The following is a 22,517-nucleotide window of genomic DNA, read 5'->3' on the forward strand; positions in this document are numbered from 1 at the left end:
ACAGCAGTGCAGTAACAACAGAGCTGCAGCAGCAGCTGCAGCTGCTCAAGCAGTGAACAAAAAGCAAAGCAGGGGTGCAACAGAGTTGCAGGGCAGGGGGGAACAATCAAGGTAAAAGCAAAACAAAGCAAGAACAAAGCTAAACTAAACAGTTGAAGAATGAATTGTGGTTGAGAATGAAGTAGATTATGGATGGGAACTAGGGGTTGAATTCACTCTAATTTTTACTGTGTATTTTCCTATAGGAAGTTAAACACAACTATGGTATTATTTCCAAAGCACTAATTGTCTTTCTACAGCACAACTAGTCAAGGGATTATGACTTCAGCTTGAGTTGCAGCTTATCAGCAGCTCATGAACCTAACTACAAAGCATACTTGGCATACATTGTGAAAGTGAGGTGATGATGAGCTAAGTTCAGTATTGTCCTAAACTTGTTTAGCCTTCTAGAACAATGTGATCAATGTACTACACAATAAGACAATAGAGCTTCATCTAGTCCCTAGCAAGGTGATTTAGAACATGACAAATATTATACTAAACATAGCATTCACAGTGACACAACAATGAGTCTAACTAACAACAGGAGCATCACACATTAACATTAACAGTGCATTAACAAGAACACATTTAACAGTAACAGAGAGTCTAACATGAACACACACAAACAAACATTTAACAATGGCAAACTAACATGACAACAAATGCAACTAAGTGAAAATGCAACTAACAGTTGAAACTGAAATTTAACAGGACAATTAACAGTGCAAGAACAATTGAAATTAGGCTAACCCAAATTGGGTGGAAACTTGGCTAGTCCAAGAACAGTTTTTACATCCCTAACACTTCCCTTTTATAGTTTACAAAAAATCCCCAAATTTAAGAAACCCTAAATTGAAATTAGGGTTTTTTCAATTTTCAAAATTACTCACCAAATTTCCTTGTTGTTGTTCCTTGTCCTTCTTGTCGATGACCCATGCTCTCTTCTGCTCCTCTGCTACGAATTCAGTTCCCATCAACCTAGTTCTCTCATGTCAGAACCCTAACAGTGGGTAGGGTTAATGAAATGGGTGAAATAGGATGATGGGTTTTGTTGTCGGTTGATGGAGATGGTGGTGTTGTCGGGTGTTTGTGGTTGTGGTGGAGCTCGAGGTCTGGTGGAGTTGCAGAGGGTTGCAGGAGATGGTGGTTCTGCAACTGATTTTGGGAGAAGGGGAGGGTGGTCGACTGATTTGGGAAGAGGGGGGCGTTTGGTAGAGGTGTAGGGTGTTTGGTACTGTAGTGTTGAGCGGTTGCAGCGAGGGATGATGTTCGCGATCTGGTCCGTAGGATGTGACGATGGTAGGTGGATCGGACGGTGATGCGGAGGCAAGCGAGGAGCGACCGTCGGATGAAGGGATACAACGAAGTTAACGGCTCTAGATGGGGTTAGGTGTTGTAGTGTAAGGCGGGGATATCAAACTTTGATGAACAGCAAGGGAGCAACCGTTGGATTCAGCTACCATCTAATCTGAAGGCTTGGAATTTCAGCGCTGTGGTGCTTGGCAGAGACATCAGATTTTGATGATCAGCAAGGAGCGACCGTCGGATGCTTCTGAGAAATGATCTGATGGCTGAGGTCGGAGGCGCTTTTGTGTGTAGAAAATGAGGTTGTGCGCACCATTCTTCGCGGCTTCCTTGCGTAATTTCTCCCGGCTTTTCACTACTTTTCTGCTCTTTTCGCTCCGCGACTCATCCGAACTTTATTTATTACCTAAAAATGCAAAATTAATTAATAAAAATATTTATTCTTGAAAACAATGAAAATACAGAATATGGGATAAAATGTAGAATTAACGCACAAAAGATGAGTTAAATGCCAAGAATAATATATAGAAATATGCACTTTTTAGCACTCATCACCACCTTGCTGCGCCTAAACCATAACATGCCGGCCTTCCCTTCACGGCTTCCAAAACGAAGGCTTGCAACAATCGACGGCCACATTTCCATCTAAGACGCAGATCTTAGCCGTCCAAGGTTACCAGCTAACGCAGGGAAACCTTTTGGCTCGACGCCAAGCCCTAGTTTTGGTCGCGCCCAAACAATGCCAAAACCCTAGATTATGGCCACCCCTAAACTAGGCCATATTAAAGCCATGGCGGCCATGCTTTCATGCCACTGGATATTAAATGAAGGGTTGCAATAATCAACGGCTACCCTTCCTCTCAAGATGCAAAATCTCGACCGTCGAACGTCACCACCGAGCCGGCAAGTCTCACAAGCTCAACTTTCCAAACAACATCAACATGCTACATGTTTTACACGAAAACACTCGAGACATCAACACATGTCACAACTGGGGGATGCTCATTGGGCGTTGGTTTGGCGGTTTACAGCATGCGGCGTACACTACGCCCGTTACAAGACAGTGTCTTAAGGATGAGGAAGTTAGTAAATACAGGGAGTAATGATAAAACGCTTTCTTTTATGGAACATCAATTCCAGACGTTACCGGTTACCACCTCTTCCCATTTACTCATCCATTTTCCATTTCTTACGAGACTAGAGTACGTTTCACTTTGACTTGTATAAATAGGTCTTACCTATTTCCACTGAAAAACAAGTTTTGGTCAGGAACATACAACACTCAGAAAACGTTTGCTAGATTTTCCATCTGTTAGCTTCCCACTTTCTGATGCAAGTCACAAAACAACTACTCTTTCAGGGTCAACTATTCTGGTCTCAACACTCACTTCGCTTCCCTCCCCAAAACCAACCCTTCTCCTGCTCTTTGTGACCGAAGCAAGTCTGGAACGGCCGTTTCTTGGTTTAGGCCGGATTTGTACAGATTGATCTCTTGAATCTAAAGTACTCCCTTGCAGTACGTTGTTTAGGGTTTATTCTACCGCGCTACCGCTAACACCAGGACGTGAGAACAAAGATATGTGACAAAAAGGAGAGCCAACCCTTTTCAGCAACCTCCCTGAGTTCACAAAGACTCTTTTCCCTGTCAGGAGATGCATGAGTTCTGGGGACTTCTCCCGCAAAATCGTGCAGTCTATGATGAAACATTTATGTGAGATTATATATTTCCCCAAGGCGCAACGTCAAGGCATATTTGCATCCCTCAACCGCACTGCATCAGGGAAGCAGTTGTTTCCAACCAGAGAAGTCGTTCCCAAACCCCAACCTCTCTTGGAAAGCACGATTGATAGATGGAACTGGGGACTCCTAACCATTGTTCGCTTGAAGGGTGTCCAGTTTGACAGCATACTGATTAACGCAGCTGTTCCTCTTCAACATCCTTCAGTAGCGACTCCGCTTCATCGATCACTCCGACAGTCGCTCCGCTTCAACGCTCTCTCCAGTAGTCGCTCCGTTTCAGCATTCTCTCCATAAGCTTCTCCAGGATCCGAAGACGAGGCTTCAGCGTTCGGATTCTTAAGTTTCAACATCTTCTCCAAGAGCCGAAGCTGCTTCAACGACGCTTCTTCCTGCAAAGGGTCGTACCACCACGCTCCCCATGTCAAGGATCATGATCACAGCCAACCAATCTTCATAGTCATGGATAGTTTGCTCGCTTACGCATCCAGACAATTCTTTTACTTCCACGGATTCCCGTACAACTACATCCATTCCTTTTACTTCCATGGATGCCCATACAATTCCAACCAACTTACTTTGTTACCACGACAATGTAGTCTCTTCTGATTACATCTGCTACCAATAATTGGTGCCGCTCATTTGTTGATACCAGCCAGAGCTTCACCACAACAGCAATCACTACAAATATGGAAACATGTAAACCATACTTGAGGACTGAGGATATACACGGAATCCCTTCACTGACAAAGCTCAGAAGACACAGTCAACCAAAAGGCCATCGCCGCAACAAGGTCATCTAATCTTCAAGGGTGCAGCGCAAGAATATCATCACCTATCTGTCTAGAAGACGCCTTCAACACTTTACGAGATCGCGGAGGATGCCAAGCCTGCTCATAAGAAAACAACTTCAGAAACTGAAAAAAAATGCGATTGGGGACTTCTCTTCGCAGTCCATCGACGACCATCAAAGACTCATGAGATAACTCCAGAGATGCGGCTGAAAAACTTTCTTGAAGAAACAAAGAGAGCCATGATAAACAACATAACTCTCTTATTCCTACATCTTCTTTATCCAGAATATTTCGTCCATGCGATATCTTGAGCATCCCGGCGTCACATCCAGAAGAGTACGATAAGCTTGTATCAAATCACGTGGACGTGGATTCAAGGCGATGCAATGAAAATATGATACACATGGGGACTACTAGCATGAGATGCTTTCACTCCCCTCAACCAGGTTATTTATGATTTCAACATCATCACTATCGAAGTTTCACGAGCCGCAGGAATTTCTCAACACGAACCCGTACATGTACACCGAAGACTCCAAGAGCACGCCACAAAGATACATTCACATATTCATCCATACCATCGGATCAAACCGAAGTATAACCGGGGACTTCTTACCACATCTCATTTCATACGATACTCCAAGATTCAGAAGATGGTTCGAAGGATGTCGCTTGCAACAAAGTCCTTGAAGACTTGATAGCAGCACATCGGCAACGGAACGTCTCCCTATTTCATCTGGGGGCACCAGAAGTTTTCGACCATACAAGCATTCACAGCACATCATCATCACGATCAGAAGGTCCAGGCACTGAACAACCTAAAGCGAGGATGGACCAACACCGAAACCACAATCTCCAAGATTAACCCTGACATTATCGTTTCCGAGCATATATTCCATCCATCCGTCCCAAGAATCCAATGGAGTTTGGTAAATTTTAGAATCCACTGGAGAGACACTGCAGACGAAAGCGCGGATACAAACGAGCAACAGAAAATAGAAGAAGGTCAATACCTCTTTTTATATTGACGTAGTTTCTAGAGTTTTGCACAGAATAAAGTTCCCTTCTTGCTCCATGAACGGGAACAGATGACTCGGCGCGACTATGTTACTCTGGGCCCGCAACATCCCTCTTGAATTCTTCTCTGAGTTTCACTGTCTGGCCGTTTTCACCTCCTAAATGATCTCAAAAACCTAAATATTCTCGCGCAAGGAGATAGGAAATTCTTTTCCGGTCAGATAGAGGGGCGGACCGTCAAAATCCGAGTTCGTACGAGAATTCTACAACCATTTTATTAAGGAGCGGTAATTAGGGTTTCGCATCACAAACCCTGATTTCGACAAAGTTGCCAGGCGCTATCACTACCATTTGATAACCGAAGTTCCAGCGTCATCACCATCTTTTGGTAGCCGAAGTTCTGAAACCAGTTTACACCATTCTGTGGACTGAAGACAGTTTCCACCATTCCGCTGACCGAAGCCATTTTTCTCCATTCCAAGACGACCAACGCCTGCGGCTCCCATTCCAAGTCGACCAACGCCTGTGGCTCCCATTCCAAGCCGAAAATATACATCTCACCACTTCACGGTCTATCCAGCAACACCACAAGTAGAATCTATGCAAGGCCGCCAACACGAGAATCACGAACTCTCCCCACCTCTCGAAAAAGGTTAGTCGGGTCTTCTTGACCTTCTTTTCACGACTTGTCATTTCAATTTTGTCCTCTCCTGTCACAATATTATGCTTACCTCGCAACAATTCTCCTGTTCCGAGCTAAGCAGGAGACTTAATGTTGATGGTGGTTTTTAGCTTAGGGTTAAAATCGTAAAACCTTACATCTGACATGACGTCACTAGGACCACTAGCGCATTTATTGAATCATTCAACACACCTACGTAAGAATTACCAGGTACCTTTTTTTTTACATATATATGTGTCATGTTCCACGGTAGAACCCTTAGTATTGACCGAAATCACCTTCGTAAACCAAACCATAAATTCTTACACCACCGTGCCAATGGGAAACCATGCCATCCACGTCTCCGCGCCAAGGCATGCCAACCATGCCACCCGCACCACCGTGCCAGCCACATCTCCGTGCCAAGGCATGCCAACCATGCAATCCGAACCATCGTGCCAATGGCAAACCATGCCAGCCGCGCCGCCGTGCCAGCCACATCTCCGCGCCAAGTCATGCCAACCATGCCATCCACACCACCGTGCCAATGACAAACCATGCCAGCCACGTATCCGCGCCAAAGCATGCCAACCATGCTAGCCGCTCCACCGTGCCAATGGAAAGCCTTGCCATCCACATCTTCGCGCCAAGGCATGTCAACCATGCCAGTCACGTCTCCGCGCCAAGGCATGCCAACCATGCCAGCCGCACCACCGTGCCAATGGAAAACCATGCCAGCCACGTCTCCGTGCCAAAGCATGCCAACCATGCCAGTCGCGCCACCGTTCCAATGGCAAACCATGCCATCCACATCTCCGCGCCAAGGCATGCCAACCATGCCAGCCGCACCACATGTGCCAATGGCATGCCGTGCCAGCCACACCTCCACGCCAAAGCATGCCAACCATGCCAGCCGTGCCAATGGAAAATCTTGTCAGCCACGATTCCATGCCAAAGCCATGTCGGCCCCGCTACATGCCGCTGGATGCCAAAACGAGCCACCCTTCTATCTGATGTGCAGATCTTAGTCGTCCATGGTCGCCAGCCAACGCATGGTAACCTTTGGCACAACGCTAAAACCCTAGTTTTGGCCACGCCTAAACCGCGCCAAGGCATGCCGACCATGCCACATGTGCCAATGGCATGTCGTGCCATCCATCTTGCCGCGCCTAAACCATACCATGTCGGCCTTCCCTTTACGGCTGCCAAAACGAAGGCGTGTGACAATCAACGACTATCCTTCCATCTAAGATGCAAATATTAGCCATTCAAGGTCTCCAGCCAACGCATGGTAACCTTTGGTCCAACGCCAAAACCCTAGTTTTGGCCACGCCTAAACCGCGCCAAGGCATGCCGGCCATGCCACATGTGCCAATGGCATTCCGTGCCAGCCACCTTGCCGCGCCTAAACTATACCATGCCGGTCTTCCCTTTACGGCTGCCAAAACGAAGACGTGTGACAATCAACGGCCACCCTTCCATCTTAGATGCAAATCTTAGCCATCCAAGGTCACCAACCAACGCATGGTAACCTTTGGCGCAACGCCCACGCCTAAACCGCGCCAAGGCATGCCGTGCCAACCACCTTGTCGCGCCTAAACCATACCATGTCGGCCTTCCCCTCACAACTGCCAAAACGAAGGCGTGCGACAATCAACGACCACCCTTCCATCTTAGATGCAAATCTTAACCATCCAAGGTCACCAACCAACGCATGGTAACCTTCGGCCGCCAAAACCCTAGTTTTGGACACGCCTAAACCGCGCCAAGGCATGCCGACCATACCACATGTACCAATGGCATGTCGTGCCAGCCACCTTGCCGCGCCTAAACCATACCATGCCGGCCTTCCTCTCACGTCTGCCAATACGAAGGCGTGCGACAATTAACGGCCACCCTTCCATCTTAGATGCAAATCTTAGCCGTCCAAGGTCACCAACCAACACATGGTAACCTTTGGCCCAACGCCAAAACGCTAGTTTTGGCCACGCCTAAACCGCACCAAGGCATGCCGACCATGCCACATGTTCCAATGGCATGCCGTGCCAGCCACCTTGCTGCGCCTAAACCATACCATGCCGGCCTTCCCTTCAGTGCTTCCAAAATGAAGGCTTGCAACAATCGACGACCACATTTCCATCTAAGACGCAGATCTTAGCCGTTCAAGGTTACCAGCTAACGCAGGGCAACCTTTTGGCTCGACGCCAAGCCCTAGTTTTGGTCGCGCCCAAACAATGACAAAACCCTAGATTTTGGCCACGCCTAAACTAGGCCATATTAAAGCCATGCAGGTCATGCTTCCATGCCACTGGCTACCAAACGAAGGGTTGCAATAATCAACGGCTACCCTTCCTCTCAAGATGCAAAATCTCGACCGTCGAAGGTCACCACCGAGCCGGCAAGTCTCTCAATCTCAAGTTACCAAACAACAGCAACATGATACATGTTTTCCACGAAAACACTCGAGACATCAACACATGTCACAAACTGGGGGATTCTCATTGGGTATTGGTTTGGCGGTTTACATCATGCGGCGTACACTACGCCCGTTACAAGACAGTGTCTTAAGGATGAGGAGGTTAGTAAACACAGGGAGTAATGGTAAAACGCTTTCTTTTATGGAACATCAATTCCAGACGTTACCGGTTACCACCTCCTCCCATTCACTCATCCGTTTTCCATTTCTTACGAGACTAGAGTATGTTTCACTTCGACTTGTATAAATAGGTCTTACCTATTTCCACCGAACAACAAGTTCTAGTCAGGAACATACAACACTCAGAAAACGTTTGCTAGCTTTCCCATCTGTTAGCTTCCCACTTTCTGATGCAAGTTACAAAACAACTACTCTTCTAGGATCAACTATTCTGGTCTCAACACTCTCTTCGGTTCCCTCCCCAAAACCAACCCTTCTCCTCCTCTTTGTGACCGAAGCAAGTCTGGAACGACCATTTCTTGGTTAAGCCTGATTTGTACAGATTGATCTCTTGAATCTAAAGTACTCCCTTGCAGTACATTGTTTAGGGCTTAGACTCGTTTCTCACCCACACACCCGAAATTACCGAAATCAGCAGAAACCGTTTTCACCCTCAAACAGTTACATAACCTCCCGATTACGGGTTGCCCCAGAATGAGATTATCTTAAATCCTTCATTTGATGAATTTTGAAATCTGGTATAATCGATAGCTAATCTAACTTGTAAACTACCAATTATGAGTATCCCCAGATTAAACCTTTGCCAAAATAATAATTGATAGGCAAAACAATAATCGGTAGTTTAGAAAAATAATCGGAAGCAAACTCTTGTAATCGGTAGTCTGGGGTCTATATATTAGTGTTTGGAAACTGTTTTTGAGTCATTATGAGATAACTTCTGATTGAGTGAGAGAAGAAGAAGAAGAAGAAGAAGAAGAAGAAGAAGAAGAAGAAAAAAGAAGAAGAAGAAGTGGGTAGATGTTGCCAACTTCCGATTGTTGCCAACTTCCATAAACATGGATGGGTACGAAGAAGAACGTGAAGTTGTTGAAGTTTAAGCTCCACTACCATTTAGAGATGACGATTTGGGGTATATGCTGAATAATCCAAACTTTTGTGGAGATGAAACCCTAGACGACGCTTTCATGGAAGAAAATGGAGAATCACCCGAGATCGAAGATAATAATGCATCAAACATACAGGTATGTTGTTAACAAACTCTAATACCCATGTTATATGCGTTTTTGTGTGTTTTTGAAGGTGAAAATTCGATTTATGCATGCATTGAATGCCATGAACGACAAATAATTGGTAGATAATTGAGTACAATAACTACCGATTATCTACAATCGGACATATGTTGATGTATTAATCTACCGAATATGAAAAAAAATCCCCAAATTTGAAGCTTCAATTTCTCACAATCGGAAGATTTATACATCAACAAACGTCCGATTGTAAAAAGTCGCCCCAAATACGAATTTCTCCAAAAATGAAATATTCGTAAATCTTGATATTTTATAATCGGTTGTTTATGAATTAATTTATCCTCCGATTATTGAATTTTTTTTATACGGAACAATTGTATATTTTTCTATTTCTTTAATCGGTAGCATATGGTCGTACAAGACTACCAATTGATGTAAAATCGGTTTCCTTGTGTCGTATTTTATTACCGATTGATATATAATCGGTTGCGCATTCTCTAAAATTTCTTCCGATTGTTAATGCATAACTTGTTGTTATGGTACGTAGGCTATTGTAGCGGTTGATGACGATTATTATTTGAGGCCTGATACTTCCCTACACTATGCAAACGATTTGGTATGGTTATGAATTATCTTTTCTTTTTCCAATTATGTATGTTAGATGGTTTTGATTATTATTTTTGTTGTGCTATATGCGCATATAGATATTTGGAAGTAAGAAGGAGGCAAAGGAATGGCTTGTGAACAAGGCAAAAGAGAATATGTGCGTGGTAGTTCAGAACAGTTGTGTGAAGGAATTCGGTTTGAAATGATTTATGAGCGGGATGGGGAGAAGAAGAGTCACGAGGGAAAGAATAATAAGTATGTAAGAAATACGGAGAGGAAATACCGAAGCCATACAAAGAAGATTGGATGCCCATTTAAGATTGTCTTCTACATGCCCGACGATAGGGAAAGTAAAGATTGGAAAATGTATAAAGTTGCTAATGGCTGTCACAACCACTGTGATCCAGAAGATCTTATTGGACATGTAATGGTTGCGAAGCTAAAACCACATGAAATGGATACGGTGAGGTCCATGCGGATCCAAAAAGCGAGTGCGATCTTAAGTAAAGTAAAGGCAGACGACCCTGATAACTTGTCTTCTTTGTCTACAATTAAGTCGTCCCTAGCAACGATCAAAAGGACGGAATTGGATGGTAGAACGGTCATGCAACAATCGCAGTGGTTAGATAAGTTACACGATTACACGTTGAGAACAGAATAAAAAGATGGTAAAGTGGTACGTATTTTCTTGGAACATCCTTTGATGATCCAATTGGCACAATGCTTTCTTCAAATTTTGTTGATAGATGAAACTTATAAGACAAACAGATATAACATGACGTTGTTGAACATTGCTTGTCACACTTCGGACAAAAACACGTTTACGATTGCATGGGGTTTAATGGATCATGAGAACAACGTGAGTTTCATTTGGATGTTGGAGACATTGAGGTCCATTTATAACGGTGATGATTTTCCAAGGGTTATTATAACGGATAACGATCAAGCCTTAATGCATGCAATAGCGGTAGTGTTTCCGGAAGCCCGAAACTTTCAATGTACATGGCATATTCAATGCAACCTCAAATTGAATTTCCATCACCATTTCCAAGCTAAAAAACCAAGGAAGGGTACCAAGAGATCGAAGGAAGAGGATGAGCGCATTAGTAAATTAACCGTGGAAGAATGAGAGGAAGATAAGAGGTTATTTGATGAAAAATGGAAGGAAGATGGAATGATTTGGAAAGCGTTCATGAAAGCATGGGACAAGATTGTTTGGCCGAAGACCGAGGAAATTTACGAACGTAACTTGAAGAAATTTGAGGATGAATATGGCACAGACTACCCAAAACCAGTTGAGTATTGTAAAAACAATGGTTACCGATTAAGGAGAGGTTTGTGTTTGCATGGACAAATAAATATCGTAACTTCAATAACGAGGCGACAAGCATTGCGGAGGGGTCTCATGGTCGACTAAATAAAATACTTCTAGATAGTCAAAATGGAGTTGTATCGATCCAAGAAGCAATCCATGAATTCACCAATCATGATCTCATAAAAATTATGGGTTGTATGCAATTTAGTGCACATAGATTCCCCATGGAACATGAAAATGAAAGATTGCTTCTAAGGGGCATTTTTCATAAAGTTTCAAGATGGGAAATAACTCACATGATGTAACAATTGAAGCTTTATAGAGCTTACGATAACGAGAATACGATTTTTGTTTGCAAGGACATGATAGGTATTGGTCTCCCCTGTCGTCATAAAATGGGTAGATATGTCGATGTGATTGACATCAACGATATTCATCCATTTTGGAAGCAATTAAATTTCACTCCAAGCATCCCCGTAGTTGATGGTCCGTCGTTCTTAGACTCGGAATTGTGTGCACGAATAGCCGAGTGTTATGCTACAACAAATGGCGCCAAGAAGAAAATATTGATGCACGATTTGGAGCAAGATCTCCACCCTCGTTTAAGGGAGGTTGATGAAACTATTAAGAAAAAGGGTGAGGGCAGGCCTAACACCGAAGTGTCGATGACCATCGAAATGAAAGAATTGAAAGAGTATTTGTCTAATGAAAGAATATTGTCTAGACACGAGCGTTCGGAAGCCGAATTTGAAGATGAGTCGGTACCAAAGAAAAGAGGTCGTCCAAGAAAAGATCAAAGTGGACCAAACGCCCGACAAGTCTCGCCAAAGTTCTCTACGGAGCCTTCTCAAGTAAGTCAAGCCGAGGCGGTGGAAGAAGTTTTTTTAGTGGAGACCCAAACTAGCTCTGTAGTTATTAATAAAATGAGCGACTCGCAACAAACACAATCAACGGAAATGGTGACTATAAAATAAAAGTACGGTACTCTTCGTTGTCCTAGGGATTTTCATGGAAGACCAACACGATCAACGTATACGATTATAGAAGAGTATATGAAACAACTCCCTACACTCATTGTTCAATTTGTTTTGTCCACCGACGAGGTTTATGGGGATGGCAATTATGGGTTTCACGTCGCTACGGAACAAATTGGTTACTATGGAGAGGCGGTTGACGAATATGTCACCCAATGGCAATATTTAAGAACTAAGATGGCGGTACAACTAATAAAGGACAAGTATTTCTATATGGAGATGATGAAGCGAGGAAATAGACACGACAAGGAACTAGAGTTCAAAGGCGCGTGTAAAGTGCCGAAAAGGATTGAAAATAATTGGAGCCAAGTATTGGATGACAATGCCTAAATGTGGATATCTCTTAGCGGACGTTTTGAATTGCATGGTACATTTCTTTGTTCCTCCTAAGTATGGACATTCTTTTACGTTTGTACCTACAAGGACGGTTTGCGATGAATCGTTTAAAGATAGAAGAATTGTTATGGCATTTGTGAGTGATATGCATTTTATCGGTTTAAGAGTAAAGAGAGATTGCCCATTACCTCCGTTAGGTGGTTGGACGGATTACTTCCCAACGAATCATTGTAAGGATTGGTTGAAATAATATGAGACCAACATGTTGGATTAGGATCGCGTCATGAACAACAACTTACCGGAAGGCCTACTCGAATTGGTCCCCTAGGATGATGACGATGTTTGATCGCTATGTTTGGAAGATGTATTTTGGTTACCTTGTTTGTACATGTCTGAAGTATACTGTGAAGATATATGATATAATGGGTAGGTATATCATATGATGTACCTACCGATTATGGAAATCGGTAGTTTATTTTGTACACATAACTTTCGAATATTGAATCTTCAGATCATTCTTTTTTGATGCTCCCAGGTTCGGTAGATTACATAACATACTAACTTCCGATTCTAACCAAACTCTGGAAAAAAAAATTGAAATTTTTCCCCAGGTTCGGTAGCTTACATAAGATACTAACTTCCGATTACAACCAGATTCTGACAAACAAATTTGAAAATTTTACCAGAATCGGTAGATTGTATAACATAATAACTTCCGATTATAACCATTATTCTCTATATTGTGGCCACGGACTTCAGGAATTCATAACTCCCATCGTATATGAATTCTTTTCCTTTTTCCTCTAAGTACTTCCTTTTTGCGAGTGTCTCCTACATAAACCAACAAATTTTTGTTATAACTTAAGTTGATCGACAAGCTTAAGTGACCCATTTTTCCGCTATGTAAAAGAAGTATGAAAATACTTACAAATTGTTGGATCGGCAAGCTTAAGTGGTTGGGATTAAAGATCCTATTTTGTATCGTTATGTAATCGTTCACTCCTTTTTGAATAAGTCGGAACCGATCATGAACTTGTTGAACGGATCTTTGCTTTGGATTTCCATACTCCCGCACAAGTTGGTTATATCCTCCCCCAAAAGACTTCGTCTGTGATCCTTCCGGCTATGACATCTTCACGTCTTGTTTCGTGGTACCATATTTTGACAATCGCCAAATCTTCAGCTGCGTCAAATGTTGGCATGATTCTAGGATTAGATATAGAATGAATTAGAAAGAGTAAACGATGGAAAATCTTCTTGTTGTATGCTACAAGACTAGTTTGGTATAGAAATTATAAGAGGTTACCATCCTTATATAGATGAGAGTCCCAACGGCTATATTTTTTGAAAATATGGTCGTTGTGGTGAGGTGTAACACCAGTGTACTGATACAACGTACACTGGGCGAACAATAATGAACTACAATCATACATTTGGTATTTTTCTTGATCTCCGATTATGTGCATTTTGGTTCCAGAGTTTTTAGTTTCGTTCAATACCAACAATGGGAGATAATCTAACTTGTAAACCTACCGATTTAGTGTGTATTTCGAGGCACGACTAGTTTCCACTTTATGTAACGGTAATAAGAAATCATAATCGGATCACAAATACTCAAACTTTCCTACGAATAGATATAATCGGTACTAATTATAAAATAAACCTCCGATTACAATTTAAATTTTGAAAATTACAGAGGACATTCAAACTTTTCTAAACACATCACATGTTATTCTTTTTTCCAGTCCTTCGCTCAACGATCAACGCGGCTTCGAAATGTAGAAACGACTCTCCTTTCCACTTGGTATAAGCATCTTGTGCAGCAAACCTATCGTCTCGGTGCCTAGTAAGAATACGGTTGTACTCGGTGCACAATTTCACAACATGATGCTCCCTTGAACAAACATGGGATGGTTCATAATCATGGCATGGTTTCTTACGATCCATCTTTCCAACGAAACGACCCAATGAAACATTAATCCAAAATATAGTCTCGTCCGGATGTTCATCGTGTAGATCTTTCACAATGTAATAATTTTTTACCCATTCGGTCTCTTCCTCAACTTGTTTTAATCTTTCTATTAGTTGGAATTGTTCTTGACCTCGTTTCTTTGCCTCGATTGCCTCTTCTTCCTCCTTCGTTGCAATTAACGATGTTTTTCTGTTGTTTGCTTCTTTTCTGTATCTCTTCTTCCATTGATGCAATTGATGATGTTGGTCGCTTGCATCTCCTAAGTATGTTATCTACTGATGATGGACTTGCTATTGAAAATGATTTCCACTTTAATTTTCACCTCAATGATTTCAGTGTGGTGCAGGTAAATGATGCGAGGTTACCTTTCTTATATAGATGAGAGTTCTAATGGCTTCTTTTTTTTGAAAATGTAGCCATAATCGGATGCTATGTAGGTTAAGCAACCTATCGATTATGATATTCGGTACTTGATGTATTTAACTAACCTTCTGATTATTGGTTGCCCCAAAAACATATTTTTCTTAAATCCTTTATTTGATGAATTTTGAAGTCTGACATAATCGGTAGATAATATAACTTGTGAACCTACCGATTATAAGTATCCCCAGATTCAACCTTTGTCAAATTCCATAGGTTTTGAGGGTGCAAAGCCAACCATAACCACTTGGTTTGAGTTTTGGATGTAGCCATAATCGGAAGCTAAATAGGTTACAAAACCTTCCCATTATAGGTTGCCCCAAAATGAGATTTTTCATAAATCATTCATCTTGGTGAATTTTGAAATCTGTTATAATCGGTAGATTATCCAACTTGTAAAATTATCGATTATAGGTTGCCCCAAAATGAGTTTTTTCTATAACCTTTCATGTAAGGAAATTTGAAATCTACCATAATCGGTAGGATTTGTTATTTGTACCATTCCGATTATGGGAAGCCCTAAATCGTCATCTTAGACAGTTTTTTATTCGTCCGATTATATAGGAGCCCCAAATTTCAACATTGCAAAATTCTAAAGATTTCTTATTTCTATACTTTAACAATCGGTAGTCGTGTGAGGTTCTTGTCCCTACCGATTGTTATAGAAGTCATATACACGTTTGGCACAAAATCGATATTAATCGGTAGTATCTTTGCGTTACTAAACTTCCGATTTCGTTATACTAATCGGGCACAAAATAGCCTCCGATTATGTAAGGGCATTAACGTATTCTCCGCGTTTTTGTACATCCCTTGATGTTGTATATGGGTTGGGAATAAAAAAAATCACCCCTAATTCTTCTGGGGTCTCCCCTAAAAATGCTAGTTTATTATTATCAATCAATATTGAGATTTCTCAACTATTCCCCTATTTTATCATCAAATTCTTTATTCACGCTTCCATTCTGCGTTAAGTGGCTTCTAGAGATTCGGCTCCGATCCTCTTATTTTTTTTCATCTAATTTTTCTTTATCCTTTCGTCTATTCTCTACCTATTGAGATTTCCGCATCTCTTCTTCTAAACCCTATTATCAGTTATCCTTTTATTTTTCAATTACCAAACCCTTAAATTCCTCACCGCTACCTATCTCTCATTTTTATTCTTTCTCTACAACGTCTGTTTTTCTCGTCTGTTTTGTCCACTTCCTTTTTATCTTTTCTTTTCCATCTTAGAATACAACTACTTTTTCCACAACCCACTTTTCATTCTTTACCAAGTTCATAGCCAAGCCCACCAACCCATCATCCATCGTCAAAACCTGCACGTTAACTAGCTTTTCTTTTCTTTTTCCTTGCTAAGTTAATTAATCCGACCAATCTTTTTTACATTTATTAGCCAACCGATCATGTCTAGCTTCTTTCTTTTCTTTAGTTCCTAAACCCGGCCGTATCATTTCTTATCTCAAGATGATTGGTATAGAATAAAAATCCATGTTAGTCTTGAAGACATTGCGCGTCAACTTATAATATCTCAGCGTCAACTTGCATAATCTCATGCCACTATACAACGTCAACTTGTGGAATCTCATGCCGCGAATCAATGTCAGCTAGAATTAATTGAATTAATCTTATCTAATTAGATCAATCTTACAGAGAATCACAATGATGCTCCTCAATATCGTGACGGTGAAGCAAATCCAAATTGTTATGTCGCTCATAATCAATAAATTATTCGCCCGAATAATGTTGAAGAAGCTTCGCCGAGATCAACACAAGAGTTCATCTTCTTTGTCTAAAACTATTGTTTTTAAATCACTAGGTTCTAAAATAATATTCTCAGAATAAACTCGTTCCTCTAAGTTATTATTGGCTTTGTAATTTTTAAGATCATTAAAGATGTCACTGCTTATGGAATTTCTAAGAGGGGCAACTGCAATTTACCGCATCTCATTGACTAGTTTAATGGCATGCCTGGTAGTAGATTTCTTGTTCATGCTTATGTTTTGAAACACATGCATACATCTGTCCCTCCAGATGTACCAGGCTGTGGTACTTATGACACATTTTTGGTTAGTGAAAAGGTTATTGGCTAGTAGACCTTTCACCCAATCCTTAATAGAGATTATAGAATTTAAGGACCGCAAAGCAAGATAGCCCCATGGCACAGAGTTCCACACAGATGTAGAGAAATCACACTTTAAAATATGCTCAGCAGTTTCAAATTCATTGTTATTACACATGCTGCAAGTGAGATTATTGTTGGAATTGTATCTACCTATTCTGACCTTACGAGATAAAATGTTCTCATAGCATTTCCACAAAAACAATCGAATCTGAAGTATAATAGGCAAACTCCATATAGCTTTGCACATATTATCATTACCTAGCATTTGATCGTTGTTACTAGATATTCTAGAGATAACATTGTAGCAGGGTTTACTGAAAAAGTACCAGCCTTAGTATGAGGCTAAATTAGCCTATCCGGTCCAGAGATAGAGATCCTAATTAATGTTTCAAATCTTGATAGAGTTCTCTAGGGTGAAAAAAGAATCAATCATTTCCGGACTAAGAATCAAATCTTTATTTAAACATTCAGTCATGGGATGATGATGTAATGACATTTCCAGACTAAGAATCAAATCTTTATTTAAACATTCAGTCATGGGATGATGATGTAATGACATATCGTAACTCTCCTATTGGAAATTACGCTAATTCAATATCAATGCAGTGAGGTTATCCTCTTTTTCTAAAAATAAAAAAAAAAAGACTAGTAGTGGAGTCTATGAATCACTAACCACATAATCAGGGTTAGGATAGTTAAGACCCAAATGATTAGATTGTTAATGAATCCAACACTAAAGCATGATTTATAAAGGGGGATATCAGTTCTACTAAGTGCTGATACCGTTTTATATAGGACAAAAAAATTCCACCGATCCTGATCGTTAGATCGATGAAATGGTATCACCATTTAGTGGGACTGGTATCCCTTTTATAAATCGTGCACTAAAAGGTACTTAAATGAGGGATCCAAATACTAAATTACTCAAGTAAGTATATTTACAGATATTTAAGTAAATTCAAAATTTACAAAAAGCTCTTTCAACATACTTATGTCTCTTGGAAAAATTAGATATACTCTGAAGATAAATTTAAAAAACCTACTAATATTTAAACATTGCTTAGAAGGTGTTCAAAGCAACGTTTAAATAAATAGTTAAAACGTTTTTAATATACTTATGTCAAACTAATCCTCATTCCGGAATTGGTCTCAGGTGAGAAGGCGTAATAGAAACGCACTTAATAGGAAAGAAAATAGCATTGCCGAAGTGCCAAAGGAAAGTTCTGAATAATATGATTGGACTCCAGTTTCACTGAAAGCACTTCATTAAATTCATATTGACACAATTAGATGGTTTCAAGAGGCCTGATATCAAGTAACAATGGTGAAGCAAAATAAGAAATGTCCATTACCTAATAGGCCGGCGGTCAAGCCAGACATAAAGAACTCAAAATAAACATAGTTTAACTAGAAGATTGTTTAGAAACCAGATTATAAACCAGTGCTTGTTTTGGAATAGAAACATTGAAAGATGCTTTAACAAGTATTCCTCCCACTCTTTTTCACCCTTCAAATATCTGAAACGAGGAATTTCAGAACTTCATAACTTTATAACACCCTACAACATTCTATTAAAAGCCAAGCAAGTCAAGCATTTCGAACATCCACACTACTATCTTGTATCATCAACAATATAAACTGAATGTTAGCATTATCAAATGTCAAATGGGTTTACTTCTTATGGTTTAGCAACAGCCAGTGGATCACGATAAATTTAAGATAATCTAAAATTTGCTCAAGGTATACCGAATTGATAATAATACGGATTAAGAAATGATTAAGGTTTAATTAGTACGTAAAAGTTGTTTACGGTTAATACTATAGTGAATGCAAGATAGCTTAAGGAAACCGTAATGTGTTCTTAGTCTAGTATGAGGCTTCTTTAACCATCATGATCGAAAGGTTGGAGGACCAATGGCTAGCATGACAAAAATTCTCCTCTAGCCTCTTCGCACAAAACACGGTTTCTTCCATAACTCAAACTCGAGGAAATAGAATTAGAACCCCAAGTCAGAAATTTTAGCAACAACTCCGTTATCTTTCTATGGACAACCCTCGACCCCCATGGCCTCATCCTTGAACAAATACAATAAGAGTATAAACAAAAGTAGAGACTGCTTAATAAGAACACAGATATATTCATTCAAGAAAGACTTTTATAATGGTACACTCGACGTTAAATTACCCTAGATGTCGCATCTCTCATCTTGGAAATTATTTTCCCCTAGGTGTTGCTCTAGTGCCGTTTCACTTGGGAATAGAATCCCAAATCTAGAACAACTTGAGGAGTGATTATCCCCTATGCAAAACTATGCATTGGGTCTTTTGGGGAGGACCCATACCTAAAAACAGATCAATTTATATTTGGGCTTTTTACAAAAATAAGCCTTTTTTTTATGGTTTACAAAATTATGCCAGTTTTTTTATTTCTTACAGAACTAGTCTAGTTTTAACCAAAAACGGTGGACGGAAAGTTAGCCCAGTTAAGTGAAATTAAAATGACATAATACTCCCTTGAATATCTCTGATTAAAGTCTGTCATTGTTTTTTTTCCTTTCAAATCAGACCGAGTCAGCTAGTCTGGCTCAGCTGATTGGTTCGAGTTGCAAAGGCTTGTGCAAATGTGTAGCGTCATGATGGCCTGTAATTCGTCAAACCAATAACTAGCAGCAACACCCAGCCATTATTCGTCAAGCACATCATACTCTTACCATATCTCCCAACAGTGCAATGCAACCTATATATCTGGTACTCTTCTTAGCATCTGAATCATTTCAAGTGAACCTTGAACCTAACTTCTCATCTTGTAACTGAGACTCAAAACATAGCATGAACACTATAATCTGCGGCAGCATCTACTTCAAACACCAACACTTCCAAGTCTAGCCTGCAACATCTTCCATATCGACTGGAGTTCATAGCCATTGCAACTGGAATTCATAACCAATTCATAGGAATTGGGGACATTGAAAATTAGAAATTAGGCTTCTGGTTCGTAATAGGCTAACCAAAAGAAATGAAGTCTAGATTGATGCATGAAATTGGAGCATTAGGATCATGTCCATTAAGAATTCGAGCACCATAGAAAGTAAACACACAATCTAACACTTTAATAAAAGAAAGGAAGTTTAAGGAAATGTAAAATAAATATAAAAGTTAAACACATAAAAATTACGATAGAATGGATTAGAAAGTACCGAGTTTGGTTGTCCAATTCTTTAAAGAGGCAACTGCGACAAGGTCATCATCTGTGCAGAGTTTGACCCATTTTAGATCATCACCAGGAACCTGTTAATCTGAATTGATGAGTCCCAAAGAACTGTGGTAGAATGACTATTTAATTGATCAAAACTTACAAAAGAAAAGGCAGGGAGAACTGACCAGGCCAGTTGAATTGCAATGAATTCATAGCTATTGCGCTTGCATCTTTCCCATTTCTAGCCAATATCAATCACCGGTTCCTCCACTGCAAACCATATACCCCTACAACAGCTTGCAGCAAGACCATTTCATTAAAACAACTTTCAATCCCTTATTCACAGTAATAACAACTTCAGCTAGCACTCAGGCATTTCCTCAAACACGTTGCACGACTTGCCGTTTGCAAAGATGAATTGAGTGTGTTCTTCTAACACCTGTCTCATCTCCTTCCTGCAATTATTCACGAATTCAAAACAAATCCATAATTCTTAACCCTTGAAACACTCGTACTCTGTACCATTTAGTCCTCATCATCAACCGCAGCAACAAATTGTTCTTCCCAACTTCTAATTCTTCATTACCAACAACCTCACTCCCATCTTTATTATTCTTCTTCTGAGATTTCACTTCACCCTTCTCCTCAAATCGCTCCACTGCAACCTCACTACCATCCTTGATTGAATTAGTACGAATACCAAATGAAAGATCTGATGAATTTCCTGATTTATCGATAGAAATGGAAACCCTTATACACTAATTGATATTTTTGCTCTCAAAGTGGATTTTGATATTGAGATTTTGGATTGTTTTTAGTTTGGTTTTTTGGTTGGTTTAGAGTTTGCTGATTTTGATCTTCTCAGAGTTTCAGCTCTTAACTCTCTTGGTTTTTCTCTGGTGAGCTGCTTCAGTCTCGAGTTCAGAGAAGGTTAGATATTGGAAATCATAGCCGTTCAAAACCACCGAGATTTCCATATTTTAGATGGACGCTGCAGAAGCCTACACGTGTTGCATTATTTACTATGTCTCCACTCTCCACCATACGTACAGAAATGGCATTTTAGTAATCTTCACACGTTCACGAGATCTCTTTATAAGAGATTTTGAAGTGATATTGACCAGTCTCCACAGGATATTGACTGAGATAACGGATTTGGATGGAATCCGTTTAATTGACCTAGATTTGTAAGAAATAAAAAAAGAGCCTAAATTTGAAAAGCAGGTCCCAGAACAGACCTATTTTTGTATATATTCCTTCATACTTTATACACCAATATGCATCCGAACGGGTAATTTGTTTTATACTAACATGTTACCAGTAAGATCCCGTGAGTATGCTAACTTTAGGATTGGAGTCCAATTAAGCATAAAATATAATCTGAGATCTAGAGTAATAATGTTAAGGCGCTAAAATATCAAATAAGACGTACCCAACAACTGAAAAAACTAGTTGCAGTCTTACAGAGTTGTAAGCAACATAAGAACGATCTTTGAAACAACCTGCATGAACGAAAAGAGGAGGATGAATCGGTAGAAGTTGTTAACTCTTCTAGACGGCCATTCCTACTAAAACATCCACACCAAATGATAATTCCTCTCTGAATATATGGATGGATCCAAAAATTACAACTTACAGAATAAACCATGGTTCAGGATTACCTTCAATTACACCACCAATATTATTTGTCACATTCTAATAGTACAACATCTAAGCCCAGTCTACATTGTGTGCAGACATTATAGGTTCAATTTTGAAGTATAAGGTTAATTAAAAAACTGACTCTAAACCTAGCTAAATCTTCGGTATTCAATTCACATCCGTTTCAACTTGGATATCTTTCTTACAAAAACCTCCACTAACTTCCATTACTTCCAAGAATTTTCAAATTTTGATAGATTAATTGAGCTTAAATCAGATCTTTCACAAATTTAATCATGTCATACTAAAATGAAAAACACAAACACACTAAAAAGAGCAACGAAAGAATGATTAATAAGTGCACCAAGGGAATCAAGCAAGAACCTTTCAATGGCTGTCGACAAGGGAACTTTAATTCATCTAGAAAAGCACCATTTCCTAACCATCGTAGTCTTATTTGCCTTCTTTCTAGTAGCATCCATTATATTTATCGTCTGCTATAATCCTAGAATTTTCTGTGTGAAGTTGCAAAAGAAAGGATGTGTTGTTGTTTCCACAAAAGGGGGAAGAGGGGTAGCGGCATCTCTTTTATGTCTTAAATAAGGCGTATTAAGTTATTTTGTTTTTTCTTT

At 40.2% G+C, this 22,517-nt stretch overlaps 1 long non-coding RNA gene across 1 annotated transcript; it reads right to left on the reverse strand.

Moving 5' to 3' along the window:
* Nucleotides 1-19,389: 19,389 nt before the first annotated feature.
* LOC113288552 lies at nucleotides 19,390-21,125 on the reverse strand. The gene is made up of 3 exons (XR_003330654.1): nucleotides 20,430-21,125; nucleotides 20,246-20,336; nucleotides 19,390-19,978 (listed from the first exon to the last, which is right to left on the reverse strand). It is a non-coding gene; the product is annotated as an uncharacterized LOC113288552 (long non-coding RNA).
* Between the last annotated feature and the right edge of the window lie 1,392 nt (nucleotides 21,126-22,517).

The sequence above is a fragment of the Papaver somniferum genome, chromosome 6 (assembly GCF_003573695.1).
Source record: "Papaver somniferum cultivar HN1 chromosome 6, ASM357369v1, whole genome shotgun sequence".
In the NCBI taxonomy this organism is placed as follows: Eukaryota; Viridiplantae; Streptophyta; class Magnoliopsida; order Ranunculales; family Papaveraceae; genus Papaver; species Papaver somniferum.